The sequence below is a fragment of the Oratosquilla oratoria genome, chromosome 44, assembly GCF_046742065.1.
Source record: "Oratosquilla oratoria isolate Oo_2021 chromosome 44, ASM4674206v1, whole genome shotgun sequence".
NCBI lineage: Eukaryota > Metazoa > Arthropoda > Malacostraca > Stomatopoda > Squillidae > Oratosquilla > Oratosquilla oratoria.
In genome coordinates, this window is record NC_134820.1 from 26,538,476 (window position 1) to 26,555,323 (window position 16,848).

Genomic DNA, 16,848 nt, shown 5'->3' on the forward strand with positions numbered 1-16,848 from the left:
TTGCCACAAGAAAACCTACGGTTGAGTGATAAGGAGAGTAACAAGAAAATAAAGAAAATAATTGAATAAACGAAAATATACAACAATGACTGTGAAGAAGAAAAATTCTAAATGGGACGAAACTAATTGAAAGACGAATTATGTCTGATGGGAGATCAAAGGAACCAGTTTTCGAAAACAAGAGGAAGTCTGATCACTCTACAACAATCCTAGAGCGAATGATAGATGAGGATGAATAATGTGTATAGAGAAAGAGATTTTATGTACACTTCTAGAATGGGAGGCGATAGTTGTTGTTTGAAGAAAAATACACGAATAAACAGGAGTATGAACACGTGTGTAACACACACACACACACACACACACACACACACACACACACACACACACACACACACACACACACACACACACACACACACACACACACACACACATACACACACACACACACAGCATTACCCATAGATCGGTCGTACGAGCTCTGAGCTCTTTCGGGAGAGAAATAGCTGTCGATCACGAGTCCAGCACGTGATCCAAAAGACCAAGGTGAATACACGTTCACACACACACACACACACACACACACACACACACACACACACACACACACACACACACACACACACACACACACACACACACACACACACACCTCGTGGCGCAATAGTTAGAGTTTCCGGCTGCCCCTACGGCGGTCCGGGTTCGAATCTCGCCTAGGGCTGAAATAATTTCAGTATCACTGCGCTGCGAATTGTTACTCCAACTCTCGTGGGCGGGAAGCTGGGTGTGTGTGTGCATGTAAGGTCGCAGCATTACCCATAGATCGGTCATATATGAGCTGAGCTCTCTTCCGGGAGGGAAATAGCTGTCGATCACGAGTCCAACACGTGATCCAAGACCATGGTGAATCACACAGGTAAGGAAACACGTACGTACACACGCACGGAAAAGCACACGTAACCTCATATGTATTCACATGTGCAATTACACACGTTCACACATATGCATATACACATACACATACAAATACACATGCATGTACACATGCATTTACACACATTCGCTCGCACTCAAACATGCGCACAGTCATACACATACACACGCAAAGCACACACAAACACACACATACACATACGCACATATAAACGAGCATACACGCACACACACACACATACACACACACACGCACGCACGCACATACACACGTGCATACACACACACGCACATACACACACGCACGCACAAACGCACATACGCACATACACACACACATACACATACATTATTTCTAGAAATCTCGCCTCATTTCCCGCTAGCGTCTATAATGTACCACAAAGTCTTCCGCTTGTTTGATCTCTGATTGCGGTCCCTCATCTGTGCCCTTGAAGCTGAGTGTGTACATAATTATGTTCGGCAAATATCCAGTCCCCGATTAAAAGTTTTAATTAAAATCAACAGATGCAATCAGTTCGGTAGAGGGGGCGGGTCTCGTAGTTGTCACTTGAGCTACAACCATAACCTTTGCATTGAAATGGTATTTTTAAAGTGCTTTGGTGAGCGCTTACTTCGCCCAGTCAATTGTTAATGACTGTGGGAAGAACCAACGAGAGTATCGGGCCGTGGATTTGATGGACTTCGTGAACACCTTAGACATGATCACGTGATCTATATCGATGTTCCTCAGGGGGAAGAGCAGGCGATTTTGTCTGTCTAAGAGGGGACAGGCACGTGTTTAAAGTGATGTGTGAACGTATGAATAGGGTATTTGGGGTTTGATCAACGTGTTCGACAACCAAATACCCCGTTCACACATCACTTCAAACACGTGTCTGTCGAACCGCGTTCGACGAACCGTTAGACCCTGGAAGCCCCATCTAAGGATGCTAAACTCCTTTGTTGGGCCTTGATCGGTCTGAATCACCCTGAGGATGGGATTCCACCTATCAGTATTTTGTTAGTAATAACTAGCGCTACGGTCTTTAAAGGAAATATCGTGTCGGGGAGATGGATTCATATAGGTGGTAATGTAGCAATTTAAGGAGGGCAGTAGAAATGTGTAATAGAAGTTATATATGTATGTATATATATATATACATATACTGTATATATATACATATACTGTATGTATATACACATACTATATATATACATATATATATATATAATATATTATATATATACACACACACATCTATATATACTGTATATACATATACTGTATATATATATATATATATATATATATATATACATATGTATATATATATATATATATATATTGTTGAGGGAAAGAGAAAGTAGACATTGGCAGAACGAGTCCACGTGCCCATGTGGGAGCCATAAACATGACTGCATGACATTGCCTGTTATCCATATCCAGGACAGATGGCCCAATGGTGATCGTTGACCAACGAAAGAGATGCATGTCGATGCCAAAGCGAATCCATAAAACGTTTTTATGCCGTTCATCCATACATTTTTAGCGCCACATCTATCCTGCCGTATTGTATCTTACCGTCGATAGAGCTAAAGGAAGGGGTAACTTTATTTCTTTTTTTTTAAACTCGGCCAATAGGATATATCTAGATGTTTTCGATAAAGTTGGTCCCTTGCTTACGTCATCAAGAGAACAGTGGCAATAAGGATAATAATTGTCTTCTTTATCGAATTGAAATAATTGCATAAAATATTAAGTTGCGTGACAAAGCGACAATCTTATTTTAGAACGATATTGGTTTTCAATTTATAAAGAAACACGTATAAATTGTTTTTGTAGTCTATAAATAGCCATTACCCTGGAAAATTACCTCTTGTTCTTATGGTATCCAGTGGATGCTGTCATATAATTTAATAAGATCCGAGATCAAGAAGCGCTATTTGTTTGTTTATTATTATTTACATTATAATTCTTATTTATTCATATATCTATTTATCATTATTATATTTTTTCGTATCCGACCTAAATATGGACCAAAAGGTCTCCTCTCGGCATGCTCCGCCTTTGTAATCCTTTGTAAGATCGAGCCTTTACTGAATGTTTACTCATACATACATTCATACATACACACAATGACTCTCGTGGGCGGGGAGTTGTGTGTGTGTGTGTGTGTGTGTGTGTGTGTGTGTGTGTGTGTGTGTGTGTGTGTGTGTGTGTGTGTGTGTGTGTGTGTGTGTGTGTAAGGTCATAGCATTACCCATAGATCGGTCATACGAGCTCTGAGCTCTCTTCCGGGAGGGAAATAGCTGTCGATCACGAGTCCAACACGTGATCCAAAGACCAAGGTGAATACATAAATGTTTACATACATGTGGGCTGGCGTGGGGGGATGTAAGCGTGGTTGGGTGTAGATGTTGTGGCTAAGAAAGACATTCTAAAATGTGTTTGAATTTTGATTTTAACATACATAAAAAAAGTAATTATTTCAGTTGCAAATTGGAATACGTTATTCTCTTTTAGACCAAATCAGAATTCAAAATCAGGAAGCGAGATGTTCTTTTGACAAGATGAAATATCTAATATAGAAATACGCTACATTTGTCTTCTTCTACATTTCTACCATAACACAAACCATGAAATCTCTAATACAGTGCAATCCGTCGACATTTTCCCCATAACCCAATTCATGAAATATCTCCAATACAATACAACCTCCTATCACATTTACGAGGACCCCACGCAGGACATACTCATACGTGTTTTCCAAGTCCAATAAACGAGAGGACCCAAGTTTAGCGAAGGCTGCTTCAGCACAATTCCCTTGCTAATCCTCCATTTCCTGCGGACCTCTTCCCGTCCCATCTTCTAAACCACCCTTTCCCTGTGGATTAGGACCTACCTTGGCCTCTGAGTACCTAAAACAGCTGGTTCATTCACACGCTCACACTCCTCCCTTCCGTAAGGGAACCCGGTCTTCCTTTACACGAAGATGGAATTGCCCTAATCTTATCTAGCCGTTCTCGACGCATTTCTTACCCAGTTATCCAGTTTATTTTATTTACATACCAACTTCTCGTTAATTCTTTTGATTCTCTTTTTTCCCTTACATACATCTGTATACATGTATTATTCCTTTCCTTCTATCTTTATATCCTGTTGTGATTAAAAAATGCTAGTTGTAGTCTTTAGTTGTAAACTGATACTAGCGCAGTTACATATGTAAACACGACTACGTATCCAGTTTATCTTATTTATATACCAACTTCTCGTTAATTCTTTTGATTCTTTTTTCCTTACATATATTTGTATACATGTATTATCCTTTTCGTTCTATCTTTATATCCTGTTGTGATTAAAAAAATGCTAGTTGTAGTCTTTACTTGTAAACTGATACTAGCGCAGTTTCATATGTAAACACGACTACGTATCCAGTTTATCTTATTTATATACCAACTTCTCGTTAATTCTTTTGATTCTTTTTTTCCTTACATATATCTGTATACATGCATTATTCCTTTCACTCTATCTTTATATCCTGTTGTGATTAAAAAATGCTAGTTGTAGTCTTTAGTTGTAAACTGATACTAGCGCAGTTACATATGTAAACACGACTACGTATCCAGTTTATCTTATTTATATACCAACTTCTCGTTAATTCTTTTGATTCTTTTTTCCTTACATATATTTGTATACATGTATTATTCCTTTCCCTCTATCTTTATATCCTGTTGTGATTAAGAAAAGACTGGTTGTACTCTTTAGTTGTAAACTGACACTACATGTATACAGATTACATATTTACATATAACTGTATACATGTATTATTCCTTCCTTCTATCTTTATATCCTATTGTGATTAAAAAAGATGCTGGTTGTAGTCTTTAGTTGTAAACTGATACTATCGCCGTTGCATATGTAAACACGACTACGTATTCACGTTTCAAATGTCTAGAAATTATTTTCTCTTTCCTCCTCGCAAATATTTCTTCATTAATCATTATGATTAAGAAAAGGCTGGTTGTAGTCTTTAGTGGTAAACTGATACTAGCACCGTTACATATGTAAACAAAACTACGTATTCACGTTTCAAATGTCTGGAAATTATTTCCTCTTTCCTCCTTGCAAATATTTCTTCATTAATCATTGCCCGTCTTGTCGCCGCGCTCGTTAAACTCACGCCGACGACAATATTTTCCATTTCCTCCATGCAGGACCTTCTTCGCCATATTGCGGAATGTTATTCCCCTATATAAAAGTTTGTCAACCTCAAAATGTGAAAGAATTATTTTATTCTATTTTCTTTTATTTATTTATTATTTTTTTTATTATTATTTATTATTATTATTAATTTATTATTATTCTATTTTAATTTATTTTGTTTTTGTATTCTATTTTATTTTATTTTGTTGGTGAAAAAATGTGTCACTACAAAAGTGATTATTCTGTAGATGAAGATTGCAAAATCTGTAGGACTGTAGTTTGCTGAAAGATCAAAACTACAACAGCTTCTGTTTGAAATTCTTAATAGTTCTCAGAATGTGAAATCATTGTATTTTTGTTGGTGAAATCATTTGTGGCACTTAAAAAATTATTATTCTGTAGATGAAAATTAAAAATCTGTAGGATCGTAGTTTGCTGAAAGACCAACATTACAACAGCTTTCGTTTGAAAATCATTATAGTCCTCAGAATATGAAATAATAATTTTTGTTGGCGAAACTATTTGTGTCACTTAAAAAATATTATTATGTAGATGAAGATTGCAAGATCTGTAGGATTGTAGCTTGCTGAAAGTTCAACACTGCAAAAGCTTCTGTTTGAAAGTCTTAATATTCCTAATCTTCCTACCTGAAACTAGGAAGTCGTACTTCTAGGAATAGAGGGGAGTATCTTGGATAACATCAGTGCCTCTGCAAGTGTGTGATTCATCATGGTCTTGAATCACGTGCTGGATTCGTGATCGACAGCTATTTCCCTCCCGGAGGAGAGCTCAAGAGCTCATGTATGACCGATCTATGTGTAATGCTGTGACCTTACACGCACACACACAACCAACTCCAGGCCCTTGAGAGTTGGAATAACGGCTCACAGAGCAGCGATACTGAATTTGTTCAGCCCTGGGCGGGATTCGAACCCGGACAGCCGTAGTGGCGGCCGGGAAATGAACCACCACGCCATGGAGTCGTGTGTGATGCCACGTCACTAATGACTTAATCTTGTCACGTGTCACATTTATTTTCTTATTCTTCGGTCAACTCGAGAATCGAGAACCTTTGTCTCGTCCTGTGTCCTCGTAGTTCTTAAAGTATCATGAGTCTCCACTTCTGTACTGGAATCCCCCCCCCCCTCTTTTTTTTTTTTTTTTTTTTTTTTTTTAATGGAAGCCAGTCATGGCACTCTTACGGTATCAAGTTAACTCTACAAGGGTCATCGACCACAGTCATTGGCGGGAGAGGGGCCAATGAACTGTGTCTATGGGAGACAGATCCTGACTGCTTTCACCACACAGTTCCACGAGGCTGGAGGTCGTTTTTATAATAAAAAAAAAAAAAAATAAAAGATATAATAAAAATAAAATAAAATAAGATTAAGTAAATGGATAAAACAAACGCAAACAAATACAAGCACAAACACAAACACAAACTCTACATGCTAATACACAATTGACTGTCTTCACTGTAGCTTCGTTTCCATCATTAGACTATCACCACTACTCATCCAGCTGGTGGCGTAGTAGGAAGCGTGCTGATCTCGCATTCGCTGAGTTGCAGGTTCGAATCCCGCACTTCTCTCCGATTCCCAGCAGTGACTGTTACCTAACCCAACATTTCAAGCTCATAGGGCAAAGGCGACGGCTTCGGCCACAGTTACTCAGTGCCTCCTGGTGTAAGATACTGACCACCTGAAAGAGAAGAGGGAAATAATGTTACAGACAATATACAAAGAATACAGTAGGGTATAAGTATCAGTACAGAGAAGAATGACCAAAATGATACATGGACTCGGAAATATGCTTTACGAAGAGAGGCTTAGGCACCTTAACTTACACTCTCTGGAAAGACGCAGAGTGCGGGGTGATCTAATAGAGGTGTTTAAGTGGATCAAAGGCTTTAACAAGGGTGATGCAAACAAGGTCATCATATCAAAACAACAGGGCAGGACTCGCAGTAATGAATTTAAACTGGACAAATTTAGATTTAAGAAAGAAATAAGCAAGAATTGGTTTACTAATAGGATGGTCAACGAATGGAATAGGCTTAGTAACCATGTAGTGAGCGCTGAAACTATCAGTTTTTTTAAGAAACGGTTAGACAACTTTATGGATGGGGATGACAGGTGGTGATGGATATGGACTGCCTTGTGTAGGCCTCATGGTCTCTTGCAGTCTCCTTCATTCTTATGTTCTTGTAATTATCCTTCACATGGATAATTGCGACCGACATTACGTCACGACAAAAGTGTCGGATAAAGTGAATGGAAAAGATAAAGATGAATTACTAAGACTATTTGATAGATTCTTCAAGATTCTACTTATCGTTATACATTTTGCCTCTTCAACAAATTTTTTGTTCTGACGCTTTATCGTGTCCTTGTTATCTTGACAAACAGAGAACTCCGTTTCAGTTACTCTTCTGTTTTTCCTGATGATTGCATATTCTGCTTTTATCAAACAGAACCCTCAATCTGACGCACTTTTCTTTCGTTTACCACGTTCTCGTTATTTGGACCAGACCTCCTACAGACATCTACACTATGTTGTGGTTCATCTTTTCTGCTTTTATCAAACAAAATCCTCATTATGACGCACTTTTCTTTCGTTTACCACGTTCTCGTTATTTGGACCAGACCTCCTACAGACATCTACACTATGTTGTGGTTCATCTTTTCTGCTTTTATCAAACAAAATCCTCATTATGACGCACTTTTCTTTCTTTTACCACGTCCTCGTTATTTCGACCAGACCTCCTACAGACATCTACACTATGTTGTGGTTCCTCTTTTCTGCTTTTATCAAACAAAATCCTCATTCTGAGACACTTTTCTTTTCTTTTTACCACGTTCTCGTTATTTCGACCAGACCTCCTACAGACATCTACACTACTCTGTTGTAGTCTCCCCTCTCTTCTGTTTTTATCAAACAAAATCCTCATTCTGAGACACTTTTCTTTCTTTTAACACGTTCTCGTTATTTCGACCAGACCTCCCACAGACATCTGCACTACGCCGTTGTAGTTCCTCTTTTCTGCTTTTATCAAACAAAATCCTCATTCTAACAACTTTTCTTTTCTTTTTTACCACGTTCTCGTTATTTCGACCAGACCTTCTACAGACAACTACACTATGTTGTAGTTCGTCTTTTCTCCTTTTATCAAACAAAATCCTCATTCTAACAACTTTTCTTTTACCGCGTTCTCGTTATTTCGACCAGACCTCCTACAGACATCTACACTTCTCTGTTGTAGTCTCCCCTCTCTTCCGCCCTCAACCGAGTTCCCTGGTCCGAATCCGATTTGCTTAATCCGAGCGTCGACACATCGCGTCAGAGTCTGGAAGGTCTGGGAGGTCTGGAAGGCTCTCGGCAGCTGTAGTTCGCGAGAAAACATCTTCCAGGAGAATCTGGAAGGCTTAACTTGTTTTCCGAGTCTTCAGACTTCATCTGACTGAAGATTAACTATTTCCTTGGACATTCGGGTCATGCATACTCCGGTCAGGCCGTTGTTCGATAGACTTGTTACATCAAAGTTCGTCTAATACTCTTACATTCTCAAAATGTTGAAGCCATTTCGGCTAGTCCAATCCTTTATACTTGGGTCGAATGTAATCTAATCCTATTTGACAGGACTTGACAGGACTTTCGACCTTGTGACGTATTTCTATACACTCTGTTTTGACGACTGACTGTCAATTTCATTCAGTTAAAGAGGTGTCTGCTTAGACAGAAGTAGGATTTCTGTCGGTAAAGACTTAAGTATCTCCCTGAGTTAGCTTGATACCCTGAATAAAATCCCAAGTTTCCTGCCAGAACAAATCCACTTTATGAAAGAAAGTAAAAATAAAACGCTTCTTCTTCCAAAGAACAAAGAAACACAGACACAGAACGATTTGTAGAGAGTGAGAGTGTTTACCTTCAACTCGATTGCGTAACATGTCATCGGGCTAAAGGAGAAAGAAAGACAAAAAAAAAAAAAAAAAAAAAAAAAAAAAAACGCGAGGAGATTTTCGAGGAACAAAGGAACCCAGAACCCACATGTTAATCTATGAGTGCCATGTAGGGAGTGATCATGTTGACGTTGAGCTTGAATGTGCAATCCGATATCATTTCCTCCGAATCCACTGCATTTCCGCACACCTATGGCGCGCAGCAGAGACTCGGAGACAACATTTCCCTTTGAATCAGAGCTCCTCTGCGGCTGACGGGAGGACAATTGTCGAGAACACTTCGTAGGAAGATACAAATGTGTCAACAAGGTAAAACGAGATTTAACTTAAATGATATTCCATGGACGGAATTGGACGCATTTTGCAGAATATATGGTTTGCTCCCATCCCCCCCATCCCCCCATCCCCCCATTCCCCCATCCCCCTATCCCCCATCCCCCCACCCCCATCCCCCATCCCTGCCCTTTGTTATCAAAGGTGCGACGCACGTTTGAATGATGCATCTTTAAGGCAGACCCACCCAAAGGATGAGTGTTCTCTGGCAAGGAGGGGGTATAACGAAACAGAATTAAAATCAAATTACCATGGGACATTGAGAACCTCGAGACCTTCAGAACCCAAGACCTAGGGACCTCGAGATCTTGGGATTTATTATTATAGAATCTCGTGACATATAGATCACAGGCACCGAGGCCTCGAGGCCCTTATACCCCGAGACCCCCGAGACATGGAGACCCCAAGGCATGTGTACCTCGAGGCATGGAGACCCCGAGACCTCGAGACCCCAGAGACCTCGAGACCCTCGAGACCTCGAGACCCCAGAGACCTCGAGATCCCAGAGACCTCGAGATCCCAGAGACCTCGAGATCCCAGAGACCTCGAGATCCCAGAGACCTCGAGACCCCCAGAGACCTCGAGACACCGAGACACCGAGACCCCAGATACCTAGAGACCTGCGACCTCGAGACCTCCAGATACCTCGAGACCTGGGACCTCGAGACCTCCAGATACCGCGAGACTTGGGACCTCGAGACCCAGAGACCTCGAGACCCCCGAAATCCTCGAGACCCTCGAGACTCCCTGAGACCCCGATTTATAGCACCTCTGAAATATCCGTATTTCTTCCAAATTCGCATCATTTCTCCTTAACCTTTTTCTCACCACAAACCACCTTCACACACACACACACACACACACACACACACACACACACACACACACACACACACACACACACACACACACACACACACATCGATGTTGTGCTGATAACGGCAGTATGAGCCGGCACCTTAACTCTGGGCAAGGAGGTATGTGTATTCACCTCGGATCTGCTGCAGTCTCTGTCGAGACAGCCAGACACCACCCTACGGCAGTGAGCTCAGAGCTCCTTATTAGCCGATCTCTGGGTAGGTCTGAGACCACTCACACACCACACACCGGGACAGCAAGGTCACAACTCCTTGACTAACGTCCCGTACCTACTCGCTGCTAGGTGAACAGGGGCTACACGTGAAAGGACACAAACCCAACTTATCTCCGCCCGACCGGGGAATCGAACCCCGGTTCTCTGGCTTGTGAGGCCAGTGCTTTACCAATCCGCCACCGAGCCGTGTGTGTGTGTGTGTGTGTGTGTGTGTGTGTGTGTGTGTGTGTGTGTGTGTGTGTGTGTGTGTGTGTGCGTGTGTGTAAGGTCTCAGCATTACCCATAGATCGGTCCTTACATGAGCTGAACTCCCATCTGGGATGGTAACAGCTGTTGATCACGAGTCCATCACGTGATTCAAGACCGTGGCGAATTACACATACACACACACACACACACACACACACACACACACACACACACACACACACACACACACACACACACACACACACACACTCGTGGCGCAGTTGGTAGAGTTCCCGGCTGCCACTATGGAGGTCCGGGTTTGAATCCCGCCCAGGGCTGAAATAATTTCAGTATCGCTGCGCTCTGGATTGTTACTCCAACTCTCGTGGGCGGGGAGTTGTGTGTGTGTGTGTGTGTGTGTGTGTGTGTGTGTGTGTGTGTGTGTGTGTGTGTGTGTGTGTGTGTGTGTGTGTGTGTAAGGTCACAGTATTACCCATAGATCGGTCATATACGAACTCTGAGCTCTCATCCGGGAGGTTAATAAATGTCGATCACGAGTCCAACACGTGATCCAAGACCATGGTGAATCACACATAAATATATACACACACTGAATCACGCACAGAAGCACAAACGCACGGACGCACGCACGCACACACACCAACCACGGGATTCGCCCCTTCAATTGGATTTCTTCGCGTCCCGAGCTCCAAGTCTCTGGCTTCTTCGTCCTCCCCGACAACCCACCAACACCGAGATATTTGCCGAAATCAAACGATTTGCGTTCCATTATCGGGCTCTTCGGTGATGTTCAAAAGGATTATTTCTTTGTCGAAGAACGTCTGCGTCAGGGGAATAGACGAAATGGGGAGTTTGTGTAGAAAGAAATGCGGAGTGCGGTGTTGGATTGATTTATTCGAGGTGTGTGTGTGTGTGTGTGTGTGTGTGTGTGTGTGTGTGTGTGTGTGTGTGTGTGTGTGTGTGTGTGTGTGTTTCACCATGGTCTTGGATCATGTGTTGGACTCGTGATCGACAGCTATTACCCTTCCGGAAGAGAGCTCAGAGTTCATATATGACCGATCTATGGGTAATGCTGTGACCTTACACGCACACACACGCAACTTTCTGTCCGTGAGAGTTGGAGTAACGACTCACAGCGCAGCAATACTGAGATTATTTCATCCCTGGGCGGAATTCGAACCATGACCGCCGTAGTGGCAGCCGGGAACTCTACTAACCTCGCCATCGAGTCATGCGTGTGTGTGTGTGTGTGTGTGTGTGTGTGTGTGTGTGTGTGTGTGCGTGCGTGCCCGCCCTGCCTCATTTATTTATCTTTTAATTTTCTATTGCATCGTTGGCTGAGTGTCTGCGAGATTCCCTTGTTATATGCTTGGTCGGATCTTTCCTTCATTAATGTCGTATACAACGCTTAAAGTAGAGATAGAATGAAAGTCAATCTACTGGGGTTTACTTCGGTTGAATAAAATTACCTGATGGCGGCGAGTTAAGAAAAAAATTATCAGCGAAAGAACTCGCTACTTGAGTTTCGAGGCGCCGTTTTAGAGACCACGGTAATGAGTATTGATGAATGTTAAATATAAGTTACATTAATTGAGAACAACTTATGATAAATGTGTGTATATACACACACGCACACACACACACACACACACACACACACACACACACACACACACACACACACACACACACACACACACACACACACACACACACACACACACACACACACACACACACACACACATATATATATATATATAATCACAAATTTCACAAAGCACACGTGAATACACAAATTATGCTAAACATCACAGTGAAAGGAAATTAAAAATTTGAATCCGAGCGCTTTCGTGATATAATCACATCATCATTCTCTTGTAATCCTTGAAGATGATATTATATCACGAAAGCGCTCGGATTCAAAGTTTTAATTTCCTTTCACTGTGGTGTTTAGCATAAGTGTGTATGTATATGTATATATATATATATATAATATATATATATATATATATATATATATATATAATATGTCTTCCACTAATAAGTTTCTCAAAAATCTGTTTCTTCTATTTCGCATAAATGTAAACCAATTTCGCTTTCCCCCTCTGACAACCTCTTTGACTGCATACCCTCAAGTCACAATTTGCGGCGGTTTTTTTCTTTTTTTTCTCCCGAATCCAACAAGCACCAAATTATATTCTCGAAATCAAAGGATTTGGCCTCCCACTACCGTGTCTTCGATGAAAGCTCAAAAGGACTTCCTTCTCAAGATGCATCCCCGCCAAAGAAAATGTACCCCGGGATCTTTGTGAGAGGTGCTCGTATAAGGACGTGTGTGTGTGTGTGTGTGTGTGTGTGTGTGTGTGTGTGTGTGTGTGTGTGTGTGTGCGTGAGTGCGTGTGCATGTGCATGCCCGTGTGTGTCCGTACGTTCGCCCGTCCGTGTGTGAACATGTGTCTGTGTGTGTCCGTCTTGTGTGTGTGTGCATATCCGTGTGTGTATGTGCGTGTCCGTGTGCCCGTGTTTATGTGCGTGCGTGCGTGCGTGCGTACGAGTATGTGCACGCGTGTGAACGCACGTATAGTATGTCCGTATCAACTTCTGTTTTCCCAATTATAATATCTAAAACAAAAGCTACGTACCCGAGGTTCTATACCCGTGGTTCCAAAGGATTACAAAGGATTACAAAGGCGGAGCATGCCGACAGGAGACCTTTTGATCCATATCTAGGTCGGATGCGAAAAAAAAATCATTAATAATAAAATAATAAATAAAAACTATAATAATGTAAATAACAAATAAAATACATAAATAAATGCATAGGTATAGTTAAATAATAAACAAACAGGTAAATAGTAAATAATAATAAATTGACATATAACTAATAATAAATGAAAATCAGACAGACAAATGATAACAAAACAAAAACAAATAATATAAGATAAATTATAATCATTACAGCATCTTACTTAGGTATTTATCTAAATGATTCTTAAAGCTTCGAACTGAACTACATTGCACTACCTGTGCAGGAAGTTTATTCTATTCATTAACTACACGGTTGGCAAAGTTGTTTCTACCCACTTCCAAATTGAATCTATTTCCGGACAGTTTGAGACCATTGTTTCTTGTCTGATTCTCATTCAATGTGAAAATTTTGTCACTTTTGATGTTGTCAATTCCCTTTAAAATCTTAAAGACCTGTATCAAGTCACCTCTGAGTCTACGCTTTTTTAGGGAAAACAGATTCATGTGTTAATCAATTGTTTTTCAATTAGTCTATATTCTACAAATAACCAGAACTGTACCGAAAACTATATCCTATTATCATTCAAACATTTTTTTTCTATATCCTCTATTTACTCTTCTGTCCAATGAGCATTTGTTTATTCATTTCGGTTTTAATTAAAACAATATCATCCTTCTCCTTTTCTTCTGGTGTCTGTTTGTGCTTGTTTAGTCTTTTCCTTCAAACCTTCTCAGTTTGCTAGGAAATATTTTTAAACTGCATTTTGTATTACAAAGGATTACAAAGGAGGAGCATGCCAACAGAAGACATTTTGGTCCATAACTAAGTTGGATGCGAAAAAAATAATAAATGATAATATAGATAATAATAAATAAAGAATTATTAGGTAAAGTTGAATAATAAACAAACAGGTAAATACTAAATAATGAATTGACAGATAACTAATAGAAAATGATAATTAAGACTGATTTCTTATGTAAGTTTCACTGCAGCATATGACGAGCTAGGTCGGATCAGATCTCTTACGTTATCTTTCACCACAATGTTCATGTAACGAACATATAACATACACGTGCCTCCTATGACACCTTTAACATTTTTTTCAGGTGACAAATTTTCCATTACTAACAATTCCAGGTCCTCTTTCTCTTTCGCTTTCTTAATTGTTTCATTTTCCATTTTATAGCACAGCGATGGTCTCTTTGTACTTTTACCCATTTCTAACAGTTTGCACATTTCTTTAATTTAAATTTACTTTTTCCCTCTGCTTTCATCCATATACTCTGTTCAGACAATCTTCTAACAAAGGACATTTACTGTATATCCACCACTGTCTTAAATCACGTGTTGGACTCGTGAGCGACAGCTAGTATCCTCCCGGATGAGAGCTCATATAATGTCCGATCTCGAGTAATACTGTGGCCTTGCACACATACACATCTCCTTGCCCACCAGAACTGGGGTGCCAGTGTAAAGGTGCTGATTTTTTTATACCCCTGGGCTATTATCGTTTCCAGCATTATACCTATAACTGAGGTCAATTTGATTGGCCTATAGTTGTGCATAAAATATGTATTACCTTTTTTTCTTTTTTTAAAGAGGAATAACGTTTGCCTGACCCCAAGAATTAGGCACACCCAGTGTCTACCAATTTACAAAATGCTTCCGTAAACTATTCTCAGATTCGAAATTTACACTCTTTTAGAATTCTGTGAAATATCTCGTCTGAACCCGGGGATTTTGTTGCTTTAAATCTATCAGTCTATTTGTCTACTACTTCGTTGCTAATACTGATTCTAGTTACTCGACTTCCCTTATCCTTAATGAATATCGGGTCACATTCAGATACCATACCATACCTCACCTTCGTAAGTACATACATACATACATATACCAAAGGTTTTTTCCCCATTACACGGGGGGTACCCAAAAAGAAAAGGGCATAGAAACCACTCCCACCCATTTCATCCCCTACATATTCCACCGCCCTCCACCCTCCTCCCTCCCTCTCATCTTGGCACCTCCTGGATGACTGGTCATCCCCGCATCCTGTCCACCGTAAATACTTCAAGAAAATATCTTTTACACGCTTTTCTTATTTTTTCCTCTGATTTTGTCAATATATCTCCGTTGGATTTAATCTATATCCGAGACAACGCCAACAGGGGTCTATTGATGCTATAAATTCGACCTCGTTTTAACAACCAAAAATTTTCCACGGTGACTATTGGCTGAGCGGGTTAGGGCGTCGTTACTTTCGGCGAAGATCGATGGGAATGGTTCGAACCCTGCCACCGGCGAAGTTGAACCAAGGCGTTTATTAAATTCCACGATACAAAGTCCTCTGTGAGGGGCACCGTCCTAGCCTTCCGATATGGGGGAGTTTGTGACGTTAAACCATATATAAATCATCAGGTTGAAAAATACAGCTCCACGTACTCTGGCCCAAGGCTGTACCTCATACGCCCAAGACGTGAAGGAACGTCCTACCAATTCCCCATCTGACGGCACAGAAAACTCTTCCACCCCCCACCCTTCCACCCTTCCACCTCCACCCTTCCATCTCCACCCTTCCACCCTTCCACCCCCCACCCTTCCACCCCCCACCCTTTCACCTCCACCCCCCCACCCTTCCACCTCCACCCCCTACCCTTCCACCTACACCCAACCACCCTTCCACCTACACCCAACCACCCTTCCACCTACACCCAACCACCCTTCCACCTACACCCAACCACCCTTCCAACTCCACCCCCCACCCTTCCACCTCCACCCCCATCCCTACTGCCACTCCTCACGGAAGCCATCGCGCCATCGCCACCACCTCCCGCAAAGAGGAATCTTATGAAATATTTCATGAAGTTTTACTTCGCCTCGTATCCGGGCTCGCCTTGTGTCCGGGAAGGGGAACTTCTTATTTGCAACCGAGCCTCCCCCCCCCCCCCATATCGTAATTCCACAACATGAACAGAAAACACGCAGGTATATCGTAAATCCACGACATAAACAAAGAAGACTGAGACATATCGTAAATCCACGACATAAACAAAGGAGACTCGAGCATATCGTAAACCCATAACATGAACAGAAAACACGCAGGTATATCGTAAATCTACAACATAAACAAAGAAGACTCAAGCATATCGTAAATCCACGACATAAACAGAAAACACGCAGGTATATCGTAAATCTACAACATAAACAAAGAAAACTCAAGCATATCGTAAATCCACGACATAAAGAAAAGTTAAACATGTCGCAAACCTATGGCATAACCAAAGAAGACTTGGCACATCGTAAATCCACGACATAATCAAAGAAGACTCAAGCATATCGTAAAATCATGACATAAACAAAGAGG